General features: G+C 45.9%; 1 protein-coding gene across 2 annotated transcripts in view; it reads right to left on the minus strand.

The window, feature by feature from the left end:
• Positions 1–15,382, minus strand: part of DLGAP2 (DLG associated protein 2) — a 151,901-nt gene that overhangs the window by 28,318 nt on the left and 108,201 nt on the right. The gene's annotated exons all lie outside the window — the stretch shown is intronic.

Genomic DNA, 15,382 nt, shown 5'->3' on the forward strand with positions numbered 1-15,382 from the left:
ATCACATCCGCTCTGAAGGAATGGGTTTTCCATAGGTGCTGGTCATGTTTCTTTACCTGGAAGGAAGGATGGGCAGAAGTGTTTCCGAGAGGGACCCGGGCACCCTCATCACCAAGCAAAGCACGCGCACCCACGCAGGGTGCAGGCGTCGGGGGCCGTTGGCTTGGGGACCAGATGTGCCCAGGAGGACGGCCTGGGAGGGCTGAGCCTCGTCCGTGAGGACAGACGGAGCAGCTGTTTCCTTTTAGGGCCTCCAGACACTGTGCCCAGGGATCACCATCCTGCTGCGGTGTGGAAATGCACCATTTCCTCTCCTGTTTGTGGGGACTTCAACCAACATTCCTAACCCTTACCCTCTGCGCCAGTGATTTTTAAATCTGCGTGAATGGATTTTCCCAAGAAATAAAGCCTCAAATGTCATCCCAAATGAACATAGGCAAATAAAACAAAATGAGTTTGTCACGTCAGGATGATCTGAGTTTTAAGGCATAACAACTTTGCATGAAAGTTTATGAAATGCACACATTTTCGAAAGCATGAATGGGAAAGAGGTGCTGAAGGGTAGGAAACACAGGGGGGCACACGATTATTAGAAAAATGGGCTATGAATATGGTTTACCCCCGAGAAACCTCTAAAAGGATTCTCTTTAAAGACGCTCACCAAGCTCTAGAGGAAAACTGTGGAAAGCTGACTTTATTCAGGGCTTTACTGTGGGAGATTCCGGTGTTTAAGGAAAGGCTCCCAACCTCCAGCACTTACCACTAGTTGCTGTTCTAAATAAGCCTGAGCCTGGAGGCTGTGTTGCCGGCCGAAGGAAGTGGCCCTCCCGGACGTGGGGCTGCGAGTGGCTCTTCCTGCTTCCCCCAGACCGTCATCCACACCCCAGGGTCCTTGTGCCTCAAGTCCGCTTCTTTTTTTTTTTTTGCGGTATGCGGGCCTCTCACTGTTGTGGCCTCTCCCATTGTGGAGCACAGGCTCCGGATGCACAGGCTCAGCAGCCATGGCTCACGGGCCCAGCCGCTCCGCGGCATGTGCGATCTTCCCGGACGAGGGCACGAACCCGTGTCCCCTGCATCGGCAGGCGGACTCTCAACCACTGCACCACCAGAGAAACCCCCAAGTCCGCTTCTTAAGGGCACCTTCAACGTCCTCAGCAGGCCTGTCCACCTGTGCTGTCCTAGTGGCTAAAACACTTTGGTTTAAGGAGACCTCTGTCTATCCGGGTTCAGTCAATCACAAGGCATCCACCACTGACCCTGTGGTCCCTCCTGCCCTGGCCCCGCCCTCTGTCCTGTCCTCTAAAGCCTGCAAAGCCTCCGGACCGCCAGACCTGCTCAACGCAGCCTATTAACTTCCCTCACACACCTACCATCGCAGCCCTGCCAGGCCCCCTCAGAGCACACCCAGGACTGAACGAGCTTGCTGAAAGCCCAGCATCGTTCCCATGGGGCCCAGGTCACTAGGACACAAGGTCCTAGGAGTCAGGGAGCCCGGCCCCATCACCAGGCTAAGGAACTGCTCCAAGAGAAGAAAACTGCAAAGCAAAGAAAATCTGCCTCTTCAAGAACGTTAACTGGTGAATGTTTTATAAAAACATGCTGTCACAGACATAGAGAATGGACTTGAGACACGGGGAGGGGGAAGGGTAAGCTGGGACGAAGTGAGCGAGTGGCATGGACATATATACACTCCCAAATGTAAATAGCTAGTGGGAAGCAGCCGCATAGCACAGGGAGATCAGCTCAGTGCTTTGTGACCACCTAGGGGGGTGGGATAGGGAGGGTGGGAGGGAGATGCAAGAGGAAGGAGATATGGGGACATATGTATACGTATAGCTGATTCACTTTGTTATACAGCAGAAACTAACACACCATTGTAAAGCAATTGTACGCCAATAAAGGTGTTAACAAAACCCAAAACACGCCGTCAAGCTGAAGTCTTGCTGTGGATGCTGTGACTCTGGACGCTTGGAGGTTGCAGCTTCTTCCCCGTGGGCACGAAAGTCACTGGCTGGAGAGGGTGTGGAGAAAAGGGAAGCCTCCCGCACTGTTGGTGGGAATGAAAATAGGTGCAGCCACTATGGAGAACAGTGTGGAGGTGCCTTAAAAACTAGAAATAGAGCTACTATATGATCCTGCGATCCCACTGCTGGACATATACCCAGAAAAGACAAAAGCTCTAATTTGAAAAGATACACGCATCCCTATGTTCAGAGCAGCTTTATTTACAATAGCCAGGACATGGAAACAACCTAAACGTCCATCGACAGATGAATGGATAAAGATGTGGTACGTACATACAATGGAATATTACTCAGCCATAAAAAACAATAAAATCTTGCCACCTAGAGATGATCATGCTAAATGAAGTAAGCCAGACAGAGAAAGACAAATATCATATGATATCACTTATACATGGAATCTAAAATATGATACCATGAACTTATTTACAAAACAAAAACAGAGTCAGACATAGAAAACAAACTCATGGTTAACAAAGGGGAAGGGATAAATTAGGAGTTTGGGATTAGCAGATACACACTACTCTATATAAACTAGATAAACAACAGGTCCTACTGCATAGCACAGGGAACTATATTCAATATTTTGTAATAAACTATAATGAAAAAGAATATGAAAACGAATATATATATGTATATATATGTGAATCACTTTGCTGTACACATGAAACTAACACAACATTGTAAGTTAACTATACTTCCATAAAAAATAAATAAAGTTTTAAAAAAGAAAGGGAAATCTCCCATGTTTCCATTCTGCTTCTTTTAGACCTATAGTAAATCTTCCTTGCTTCAGACATAAAGTGCTGTAAGCGTGCGTGTGATCTGGGAGAAGCTGCCTTCTCTCAGCCTCAGTTTGCTCATCTGTAAAAGGGAAGCAGCCACAGAGTCACTTATCTGCTGTCGCGAGGATGATGGGGAACAAAGCTCACGCAGGGGCGGCGGAGCGCGGTATTGGGGAGGGTGGCCCTTACAGTGGAGGTCGCTTACAGCTGCTCATGGCTCCTCCCTCAGTGGATAGAAAGACAAACACCAACAGCAACCAGCACTCGGCGCCACCTCAATTCTTTGGAGGCTGTTACCAGGTCATCGTAGGGGTGTTTATGAGACACAGTCTCGGGGAAGAACAATCAGTGTGCACCCCGCCAGGAGCACACCCAGGGGCACGGCTACGACTGGGAGAGCGTCTCTGTGGCCATCTGAGCTCTCCATCCTTTAGCCTCATGGAAGCTGCAGAACAACCTTGCCGGTTGATGGCATTTGTTCTTCCATTTCCCAGATGAGAAAACGGAGGCTCCAGTATCTTTAAACATTTTCCGGAGGGCAGCCAGAGAGTCAGCGGCAGGACGGGACCCAACGCCCCCCCAGCTGCCCACTAGAGAGACTCCTTCCCCCTTTCCCTGACCTCGACCTGGCTCAGCCTGCTTTAATTCCTGGGGTATTTTGGATGGGACCCCTGCATCTAATCCCCCACCATCCTCTGAGGCAGCTGTCCTCAGGTAGGCAGTGTAGACTCGGGTCCCGGCAGCCTTGCCGGCTGGTTTGCGCCACTGGCTGTGGAGTTCCAGGGCTGCCACGCTTCCACAAGCTGTTCCAGGGGATGACCACGTGACGTCCCCCCAGAACGTGGGGCTCCCCTGAAGACACGTGGGCCGACGTTTAGCTAAGTGGCCCAGGGAACGTTCTGGCTGAACACGTGAGGATTTCCCACCTCCTGGGATCCAGTCACCATCTTTTCCATGGGGGCAGTATGTGCAAGGGTGGGACAGTTTTAAGCCCCTGAATGTATTTATCACTTGTCACTTGATTCGCCTTGAAACGGCTCCAGTGAAAATCCAACACATACATTTATAATGAAATAAATAGGCGCTACCTAATGTTGTGAGAGTACATTAACACAAGTTAAAGAAACACATTCAGAAAACACACATAAAAATTTCCAGGCACCCAGATATCAGATCCATTAGTACACATTAGTACAGAAGTCCAAATGGGATTTGTAGTTTCAGACATAAGACAGGTGTTTAACACACATTTTGAATGTCCCTTTTGCCACACTCTCAGGCCCTATATGCACACGATGTGATCCCTCGTGTGACTTTGAATGAGGCTGTTTACTGCTGACAATGCAACACTTTTATATTCTTGGTCAACTGTATGCTTCTGAATTGGATAATTTAAAAATTAAGTGTCAGTTGTCAGTCTTGGGTAAATAAACATTAATGTATGTGAACTACTTTAGATAAGTAAAATAACACTGTGACAGAATTTTTGAAAAATAAAGTATATCAACGTATTCATTCATAAGTCCATTCTTTTGACAAATACATGTTGGTACTTACAATCTCATGGAGTAGAATTGTATATTCTTAAACGCCTCCGTAGAATTAGAATTAGAAGCTGGGAAATATAGTAAAGAAAGAACTAAAAATGCTCATTTGAGCATGTTAATTTGCTGCCACGGATTAAAATAAACCATTATAGGTAACATTTTACACATTCAAGAAAAATATTCGATTATTCAGTTGAACAGTTTAGGTAGTAATGATTGAGCTAATTGTTAGTTACAGGCTGTATCATCTATCATTTTCTACATGTAGGTCAGACAAACATTATATACGAATGAAAATTTTAATTTTAAGTTAGCAATGTAATTCTGTCAAAGTGTATACAGCTTCAAAAAGCAGATGAATCAAGAGAGATTTCTAAACATCCCAAGATTTGTTTCAATAAAAGTGATCAAAGATAAATTTTTAAGTAAAAAATGAAATGATTACTTAACATCTTTAGGTATCTGACGGCCTGACTACTCTATTTTTATTTTTTAATTGAGTTCAGGCAGGAACATTCTTTTGGTTTTAAAAGCCTGTCATCGATTTCTTTTACCATGTGTCTAATGCTGTGAAAATCCCTGGAGATTTTCAAGTGGCTTCCTGATTCTAGAGAGAGAGATTAAAATGCACTTGTGTTTTAATCCATTTCCTGAGTTAGTCTGGATTCTGCTTATGTCTTGGGGATCAGATGAGTTGGTGAGACTCACCCTGAAAATAATGGGGGTGACAGAAAGCAGCGGCTCTGTGACGTGCCTTCTCTCCTGAGTCTATTGATACCAATATGAGACTTTGTGCCACCAAGAGAAGGTTAATTACACTATTTAAGATGGAAGGAGCCATGCATATAATACATTTTAGGGAGATTTCTATGAAAATTGTACTAAACTAAGAGTAGTGATACTTAAGGGACATGTTTCTCTTCCCTGTTAGAGCTGAATGAGAACCACGGCAGAGGCAGGTGAAAACCGTACTTTCCCAGATATATGCGGTACACATATGCGGGATTGAGTTAACCTCATTGGGACCCTTTCTGAAGAAATGGCTCAAAGCCCTGGTCAGAAGGGTGTGAGCTGGGCAGATGGGGAGAGGCTGCAGCTACTGACCCTGCTGGCCAAGCGAACTGTGCCCAAAACCTCGTAGATGATTTATCCCGATTGCGTGAGAAGGGCCACATTTCAGACGGCTTTGTCCAATAGCATAGCCCGGAGCCAAATTTAAATGACCTAAACTTCTAAAATATCTAAACACCTCAACTACACTTAGACATCAGTTCCTCCGCATTTGAGCTGCATCTCAACTGCTCAATAGTCACGAACAGCCAATGGTGACAGTACTGGACACAGGCCAGAGAACATTCTCATTGCTGGACGGTGCTGGTCTAGAGGTTTTCTCCAGGCAAAGTTGAAACAGTATGAGCACCCCCATATCTGTTCAACAGATGACATAAAGCAGAGGACATCGGTCATAAGGACTTCCCTTTAGGTCTTCAAAGCGTTGGGTTAGCAAATCTACTGAAGGAGAATTTGGAGAAACACATCTTATTGGAGGTAAACTAACTTGAATGGGATGAAATACAGTGCTGCTCAGTCTGTACGTCCCCATGGCTCTGAGTAATCTCAAATGTGAATACATCGTTACTTTAAATGTGTGCCTAGTTATCCCTCCACACCTGGAATTCTGGACACCATTTCTGAATTCAGTCCTTACAAGTCATTTGCAAGCCAAAAAGGAAATTTAAAAATTAGCATTCTGTCATATAAATACGTAATCAAGATAAAATATTTTTCGGAAGTCAGGCATCGCCGTTCTATTTGAATGTAACAGCGACACTCAAATTCACTGCACTCTTAATTAGAACTTCAAAGATAACGGCATAAAAGGAATTACAGTCATCAAGCCCATGAATGTCTAATGAGAGTCTGGATATTGGAGAAACCAAACCAAAGGCAAAGATTCGACATAAAAGATTAAAGCTATTTTGACACTTTAATTAATGTTAGTCTCAAAACATAAGTGTAAATCAAACAGGACACAGAAGTCTTATCCCACTGGCGTGCACACAGTGGTTTCCCTGAAGTCACAAAAACTTGCCTGGGTCCCCCAAGTTCTGGGGCAACATTGATGGGCTGGTGGCACAGACATCTACCTCGGATGTGTTAATTAGCAAGAAATTATAGTCTAACTAGCATCTAACATCTTGCAGACAGTAAAATGAAGTGATGACAGCTGTTTCACGGTTTGAGACACTTCCTGTTTTCATTTTAAATATTTAAAACTCACTTTGCACAAGAAGAACTTGGATTTTCTGAAAAAAAAAAAAAAAAACAAAACTGAGAATGAGCCAACTTTTAAGGATGTGAAGAATCAGATAAGTTTCTAAGTACAGAATTCTGAGTGTTCAAGGGCCCAGGCAGTAAACAAAACGATAACACAACAGGGAATTGATTGTAATGACGGCAAGCGCTGAGCTTACAGAGATCAGATAACAAGACAAAACGATGAAAACGTACGGGCAGCAGAGGGTGTCTCTCCCCCACCGCCCAAATCAAGTGTCCAGTGTGACACAACCGTGTCCCGCGTCTTTTGAGAATGGGAGGCTTTACACTTAGATGAAAAACATTTTTGAAAAGAATGATTTATTTCAGTGGAAAAGCTGACAGACCAGTCACAGGGACACAACTGGGTGACTTGGGTCAATCTGTTCGTGGAGAATTTGCAGATCAAGTAGTGGAAGGCACTGTCCTGTCCTCACAAGCAACATGTGGGCTGCTCTTTGTTTCACTTGGGACGTTTAATCGTGAATAAAGTCTACATTAAAGTTGTGCCAGAATTGTATTTTTACCATCAAGATGTGGGAGGGGGTAGTTCTTGGGTGGGGTTTTGTTTGATGGTGAAATCACCGATTTTCATGTCTGCTCATGGCAAATAAGGAGTATGTAGCTGTGACCCACTGGAGTTAAAGTATTCACAGTTACTACACTACTGTCTCTTGACTCAAGGAAAGAAAACGACCTTCCAATGAAAAAATAAATAAAATGATAAAGCTGATGCTACTTGCAAGGGTAAAATCAACCCATAACTTCTGAGCTATTTACACCTACTGACGCTCAGCGTCTAATGAATACATCCTAAATATTGTCCACTTCTCCCGGAAAGTTCCATAAGAAGGTTGGAAGACCCCCCAAATCTCTAATATGGACAACATAGTCACAATCTCAAGGTGACTACAGTAGAAACAGATACACAGTCATCGATCCTGACATACAGGACAAGCGTCAGAGGCATCTTCTGTGTGTGCTGTGTTGAGATTAAGCACTCAGCTGTGCCGATAAATCAGAGCTCCCGGCTGGGGGCTTCCCGGTGACCTTTCTGAGCCTGCTTGAATCAGTAACCACTAACAGTTTGAGCACGAACAGCTCGTGTGGCCAGGATGCTTGTGGCCACTAGGGGCGTGGGATGGGGTGTAGCGGCTCTGCCTGGACGCAGTGAGACCCTGGCCCTATTCTGGCACCGCTGTCAGCGGCCATGGGGCTCCAGGCCCCACTCACCTTCTGCACAGGGATGGATCCAACTCCCTTACAAAGCTCGCAAACCCAGCACAAGAACAAATACTGTGCAAACACAACGTGTCTGTGAACTCCTGCTTCGTCCTGGCCATGGAACTATATCTGCTCTGAATTCCCCATTAATAATGGGACCCTGGAAACCAGGGGCCTCTAACAGCATGAAGGGCTCACTGCAGCCTCCAATCTCCAGGAAATCATGTCCCTCCCTGGCCTGCAGGAGAGGGTGCATTGAGAGAAGAGGTTGGCATGGAGACTGCACCGTGAGTCATCCCCGAGCCCGGCCTTGAGATAAAACAGGGGGGAGATGAGACATGGACCAAAGTGGCCACTTACTGTGCTTTTCAGAAACTGCTGGCAACGTGTGGGTCTGCCAGCTGCCTGCCATTCCTGGGCTCCACCTCCCACGATATTCTTTATTAAAAAGAAAACCTGGCCCTGACACCTGGAGCTGGAAAACAGATGACGTAGAGTCTGTAATGAAGCACAAAGAGGTCCTAAATGAGTCCCCACAAAGGACTGCTTTGCTGATCCATGCGTCCCTGGATGTTTGCAGGTGACTGCAGTGTGCTGTCAACGTTACATAAAAAGTTTTATTCTCAGCTCTAAACTCAGTAACATCACAGAGTGAAAACCACCTGCCCTGGGAACAGTGCTACCACCTGAGGGCAGCTCAGAGAGAGAAACATCCCTTACTAATTAACCCCTTTGTTCATTGTTTTCATTAAAAACTCAGCAAGTATTTCTTCAATGTTTAGCACATTCCAGGCCATGGGGACCCAACAGTGAGGAAATCCTGGCTTTCCTGGTCTTTTGTCCCAGGAGAGGAGGCGCTGAGCCAGATGCATCATTAAAACACACACGATGCTCTAGGTGACAGACTCCAAGTGCAACCTCATGACATGTTTGTGAAAAGTACCACGATGTGTATAAAACCCAGTTGACTTTTCTAGTTTAATATTCAGTTAGCACCAGGTTCATGGAATGATTTTCTTAAAGGAGAGAGAGAAAGAAACACAAACATCTCTAAATTCCACACCTGCATGTTAATGAATGCATGAAGGAAAAAGAGAAATCATTCAAATGGGGCTTCAGAAAAGGAACTCCCTGATCTCCAGTCACAGGCAGGGCCTCTAAGTGCCTGGAGTGTGGGCGGGGGTTGCCAGGGGCGTCCACACCTGCATGACGGCATCCATCTTTCTTCTCCCTAACCTTTCATATTTGGTTCTGATGAGCACAAATCCAGACTGAGACTAGAAACAGAAGCTTTTCTGCAGCCTGGCAGGTGCCCAGTCCATCAGGCATTTTCCCGCGTTTAACTCTCAGCGGGGAGAAGACGCCACCTGCCCCGGTGGTTCTTCGGATTCACGCAGTGAACAAAGACATCAGGGCTGCGTGTGAGGCGTCTGGTGGCCGAGCACCGCAGGCAGGAGCTGAAGGGCCACGCAGACCATCCTCGGAGGGATGGAGGTGCAGTTGCCCACAGCTGCCCCTGTGGCCTCCACCCTCTGGGCACCCTGGGGCTTTGGGCCTCCCTGACGATGGAGCTGACGCCTGACTGAGGACCAGGGCAGCTGGGGTCGCTGATCAAGAGCTGAGCTGAGCTGAGCTGAGCTGGAAGACGCTCTCGGCTTGACGCTGAGGACCCTGGACTCCCAGGGGACTTTCCCGCTGCTGTGACAGGTCTCGCTCACTTCTGCCAGCCTCAGGGCTGCCCACTGAACACACAGCACGTGGAACCTAGCGGGTTCCCCGTTTCAGCCACGCAGGACACCTGTCAATCCTATTGGCTTCAGCACTTGGACCTTGGGTTGTAGGTTTGAGAGAGTGAATGGGTTTCTTTGTTAGCACCACTCCCCAGATACTTGCCATGTGATGCCAGAATTATGCTGAGTGGGGATTTTCTTGGCGGAAGTGGGTATGGAGACCTAGATTTGGAGCAATACTAATGGAGCCTGTATCTGTCCTTTCCCAAGTATCTCTGCTTTAGAGACTCTGTCCCCATGCTCCTGTCATCTACATACAAGGGATGCAGATGTAGGCTCTGAGCATCCTTTGAGAAGCACAGAGCACCTGCCTCTTCCATAACCCCAAGTGCCAAAGTAACTCATTTCCTTTTGGCACCGTCCGCCACCTAGTACAAGCCTTTCAGAAAATTCCCTCACAGTGACAACTAAGCCTCAGTCTTCAGGAAAGAGTATGTGGGAAGAGACTTCTCTGTCCCACAGTTAGGATCTAAGTCCATATGCCGTAAATATTCAGAAGAGAAGAGAACTTTGAGCACTTCATGAATCATAGCCCACTTTATAATAACTCACCATTAATAAGTAGAAGGGATCAAATGTTAACTACCAAGTATTAGCAGAGAAAATTTGAGCATGGTGATTATCTATTTGCAGATGTGTCCAGAGCTTCTAAATCTATTTCAAATTCTGTTTCCCTTCATTTCATGAAGCATCTCTTTAGTACTTTAGAGACATTAGACACAAAATAAGAATCTGTGGATCTGATTCCGTTGATTGTGTGACTCATCAAAATGGCAGTGCAGGAAAGACCTGCTATAAACCCATAAACCGATAAAGAAAACACCAACTGTCCATTAGAGAAAGCGATCACAGCACATACAGACAGTTTAAAGAATTGGAAAGGTGGCCTCTTCCCCCATATTTGCCGTGTGGGTTTTTCTCCAGGAATTCAGCGGACCTACATGTGTTCATGCCAGAAACGAGCACTGTTCCTTAGCTGGCGAACCTTTTCCTTCTTATGTCTTACACTCATGGTAACACTGGATACGATCAATCAGTTCATTCTTCCTTATCCCTCTCCTTCTTGGCTTCCAAAAACTGATAAACCGGCAAACAGAAGTATAAATGTTCTTTATGATAAATCCACTGGGAATTTCAAAGCTCTCCCATTATTTGTGTTTAAAAAGCACAGCATGGCTCTGCATCTTAGTGGCTATGCTAGGATGAAATACATCCTATGTAATTAATTATTTTATAAAGGAATGCTTTACACTTATGAATATGTGTTTCCTATGGTCTATAGAACTATTTCCTTACTATGTTTCACTGCCACCTGTCTGTCATGTGAAAGGAATCCAGGCATATATAACCCAAATCCCTAAAACCATAAACCAAGCCCACTATGTATATGTGTGTAGCACTCTACTTTTTTTGGCTTCTGAAAAGGGGTTGAAAGATTAATCTCAACCGCATTCAATCTCTTCCTCCAAACCTGGGAATGTTAAAATGGCCTAAACAAATTCTGTTTTGGCCTAATACCTCTACTGAAAGTAAATGATAACCAGCCAGCACTAACTATAAGGTCGAGTTTTGAATAGCTCCAGTATCTTTGTAAAGGCAAAAGGAAGTTAGCGGTGGAATTTTTTCCTCACTTAAAAAATATTTTGAGCTATGTGTATTTGGCTTTTGGACATCCTCAATGTTAGAGAAAGGCAGTTCCCTCAAATTCAGTTTATATGCCTGAATAATTCTTACCTTTTCAGGGAATCAAAGTCAAAATTGGAAGGATCACCTGAAATGATTTTGCAATTAGTGGGCCACTAAGGACCGCTTTTCAGAAGTGCTCAGATGTCATCTGAGGAGTAATTAACAGGCATGGGTTGCTGCCATTCTGGGAAAACCTCTGCACTTGACCTACATTGCAGGATAAAACTTCGGGGTATCATTTGTATGTTTTTTCCCACAATCCTTCCTGTTGCAAGCAGCTCTGGGGTTCCTCTCTACAAAGATTTTGTTGGGGGGAAGGTAACTCCAGCTTAACCTTGTCTTGACTTTGGTAAAAACCTAGACTCAACAGAGGTTGCCCAGGGGTCAGCGGGGAGAGGGCAGAGAGCAGAGGTCTGCAGAATGGCGGCAGGAGGAGGACCTGTGCGTCTCTGAGAAGCTGAGTCCTGACCATGCAGTGGAGGCCCAAGAACCCTGAGGCCATGGGGAAAGGGACACGGAGACCTTAGGGCAGCGGGTGTCTGTGACCGGGGGCCTCCAGATGCCTTGATGCCACATGGGGGTCCTGGCCTTGTAATGCCCTGGGTTCACCCCAAAATGACCAAGGCTGAATATCAGGCAGGAGGGGTGGGACACTCAGAATTGGTATTAAACTGATTTAAAGAAAATAAACTACTCTGTTATTTCTTGCACAGCTAAGTTGTAGGTGATCCACTCACATGTCACACTGAATATCTGATAAAGTCGGTGGGTACCATGAGTTGGTACCGTCCAAAGAAAAACATCGAGAGAAAAAGCGAAACGGGAGGTCTGAGCGAAGGGCTTAGCAGGGGGGAGTTTAAATACTGAATTTTAAATATTAAGTGAGTGCAAACTGTTAGTGTAAATAGATTTAAATATTTTATACACTGTAAATTCTCAAGTCAACCATTCTTACATTCAACAAATATTTACTGAGTCCTGTACAGCCCAGGTGTACAGATCAGGAGATTGGGCAAATCTAAACACAGCTGCAGCAAATCCCAAAGTGCCCAAGTGTGGTCCTGACCTTGGCTGATACTAGGGAATACAGTAACCAAAGATCAACGATGCCCCAGAACCATGGGTTTGTGCACTGTCTTGGGCAGGATGTGCCAGCCTGTGAGTAGCAGCCTTGCTTAGTAGTGACAGTGGCATTTGTGATCTCCAGCTGGTTTCACCAGAGCCTGGTGGGGTAAGACTGGTCATGTAGCTGCAGGTGCCCGTGTGGCCAGCGCGCCATGAAAGACCCCACCCCGAGCACACCTCGGGCCTCCTGCCCCTGCGGTGTTTGCACACATGCTGCTGCTGCTATCAGAAGACATGTTCTCTGTGACTAGCAGTGAGAGGACAAAGAAACCCTGGGCCTCTCTGGATGCATACTGTCCCCCTGTTGTGTACTGTGTCCTTTGATGCAAACTGAACACTCGTGGGTGGTAAACTCCAGCCCCTATTCTAGAAGTTTCTGATACAGTGTTTAACAGCCCCTAAAGGTGCCTGCTCTCATGGCAGTGGAGGAAAGACAGTCAACAGTAAAAGTTAAAATAATTTCTGATATCGATTATCTATAAGGAAACCCAATACTGCAAATACTGAAAACTGCACATATAGAGCAGAGAAATCCTACTGTGATACCTGCCGCTGGGCTGTGACCCGTCAGCAGCTCGGTCAAGCCGCCACACTCCTTCTCAAGATAACGTTTTAAATTCAAAAACTAAAATGCAGAGGATTAAAAAATTACATCAAAATATAATCATCAAAATGTTACAAATGTTTGTGACATGTTCCTGTCTATTAATGCAGTACATAATGAGATCCGGCAACGGGACTAATAACTACTGTAATTTCAAAGCCTGATGAGCGTAAACGGTGTTTTCAAGATCCCTGCAGGAATCGTAGGGCGACTCTGAACTGACACTCCCGCACTCTGAGTCAGACGCACTGCTAACGTGAGCGTGTTCCGTAGCATTCCTAACCCAGGGCATTGTGAGTTACAGTTACACGTCAGAAAAAATAAAGATCCACTTTTTATCCCAGCTCAGTTCATGTGGGCCCGAATTCCTGGATATATTAGGGAACCCCAGGGGCCCATGGATTCCAGGTTGGGGACCTCAATTCTGGAGCCCGTGGCCTCTGTGGGGAGACTGTTGCCAGCTTCCTTGTTACAGTTTCCTGCAGGGTGTCAGCTGCAGACCTGCCAGGTGAGGATGGGAACCTTCTCCCTGGAACTACACGCCTTTAACCCAGCAGTCAGGATGAGCTCCGGGCCCTGCAGCTCTGTTTCTGCTGAGTCCTGGGCCCTCCCTCAGCCAGTTGACTGTCTCTTGGTTGTGTCTGATGCTGGGCCTATCACTCCCTACTTTATGGTGATGGACACTGGCTTCTCTGGCTGCCACCCTCGGTTCTCTTCCTAGACCAGAATTTCACTTGCCCTCCGGCTCATGCATGCTGACAGCCCTGGTTAACGAGTCACCCATCCAGTGCCAACCCAGTCCGGGCAGCGGGGACACTCTCGGGGACTCACCTGAACCGCCAAGTGGGACTTCTTTTCTCTGATGTCCCCGGGCCCCAGGGGAGGGTGTGGCCCCCAGAAGGTAGCATTTGCTGCCTTGGGTGTGAGCCTGGGCCACACATGTCCACAGGGAGCACACTGTCCTGTAGGCCAGCTCCCTGGACGTGCCTAAAACCTGTCATGTGATTGTTGGTAACCGCCAGCTTTCTGAAACGAATAGTGTTTTCATACTTTTTGATCTACCTGATTGATCATTTTCAAACGTAGCTTATCAACATCTGTGAAAACACCTTTCATCTTAATGAACCCTCCCCCTGCCCTGTCCCCCCAGCCACAAGGACAGAAGATTCTGATCCATCTCGTTAAAGTCCAGGTTTTTGCCAGAGAGAGAGAAGGCCTGCTGGTGAAAATTCTCTGTGTAAATACTCTGACCATTTAAAATACAGAACCTGAAGAAATATTCTTTGGAGATACTGTATTAGTCACGTCTGTCCAGAGAAACAGACCAAGAGAATGTATCCATATATAGAGAAAGAGATTTATTGTGAGGAATTGGCTCATGTGACTATTGGGGCTGTCAGGACGGGAGGTCTGGGGGGCCAGTCAGCCAGCTGGGAGAGACAGCTGATGGGTAAGTTCCAGTCTGAAGGCCGGCAGACCCAAGACCCAGGAAAAGCTGATGTTTCAGTTCAAGTTCTAAGGTAGGGAAAAGCAGATTTCCTACAGTCGGGCAGGGGGAATCCTCTCCTACTCCGGGGAAGGTCAGCTTTTTGTTCTGTTCAGGCCTTCGACTGATTGGGCATGGCCCACCCACATTAGGGAGGGCAATCTGCTTCACTCAGTCTATTCACTCAAAAGTTAACTTGTCAAAGAAACACCCTCACAGAAACACCCAGAATAATGTTTGACTAAACATGCAAGCCTGGCAAGTTGACACATAAACTTAACCATCACCGGTATTTTCCAACGTTCCTCAGTTGGAAACGCCTTAGTCCTCAACCACTAGTCCAAAGCAAAAATCAACCAACCACTAGCAAACAGAATGGGAAAGACAGTGATAGCATAAGACAAACAGAAGTCTCCTCTTCCCTTTCTGAACGATGCTTCAAAGGATAATTTTTCCTAAAGGCGAATTCTCCGGAAAATAGAAATACCTAACAGGAAACCATTTTGTGTAAGTCCAAATACACCACATTAACTTGTCAAAGTGTTTCTTGGAAACCATAAGCAAAGAAGAAAAATCTGAAGTTGCACAAGTAACAAGTACATTATATTTTTTAGTGCATTTTAAAGATGATGTATGGAAAATTATTAAGTCCAGATAATCAATAAACTCTGTACATACAGGACTTTATGGACACATTTCTCTGATTTCTAGTGTTAATTCTTTTCTACCTCATCGCAAGGAAAGAAAACTAAATCCTGACAGTGAGTGATTAGATTGAAAAGCATTGCTACACTCTTT

Source organism: Lipotes vexillifer, unplaced genomic scaffold (genome assembly GCF_000442215.2).
Source record: "Lipotes vexillifer unplaced genomic scaffold, Lipotes_vexillifer_v1.1 scaffold1222, whole genome shotgun sequence".
Classification (NCBI taxonomy): Eukaryota; Metazoa; Chordata; class Mammalia; order Artiodactyla; family Lipotidae; genus Lipotes; species Lipotes vexillifer.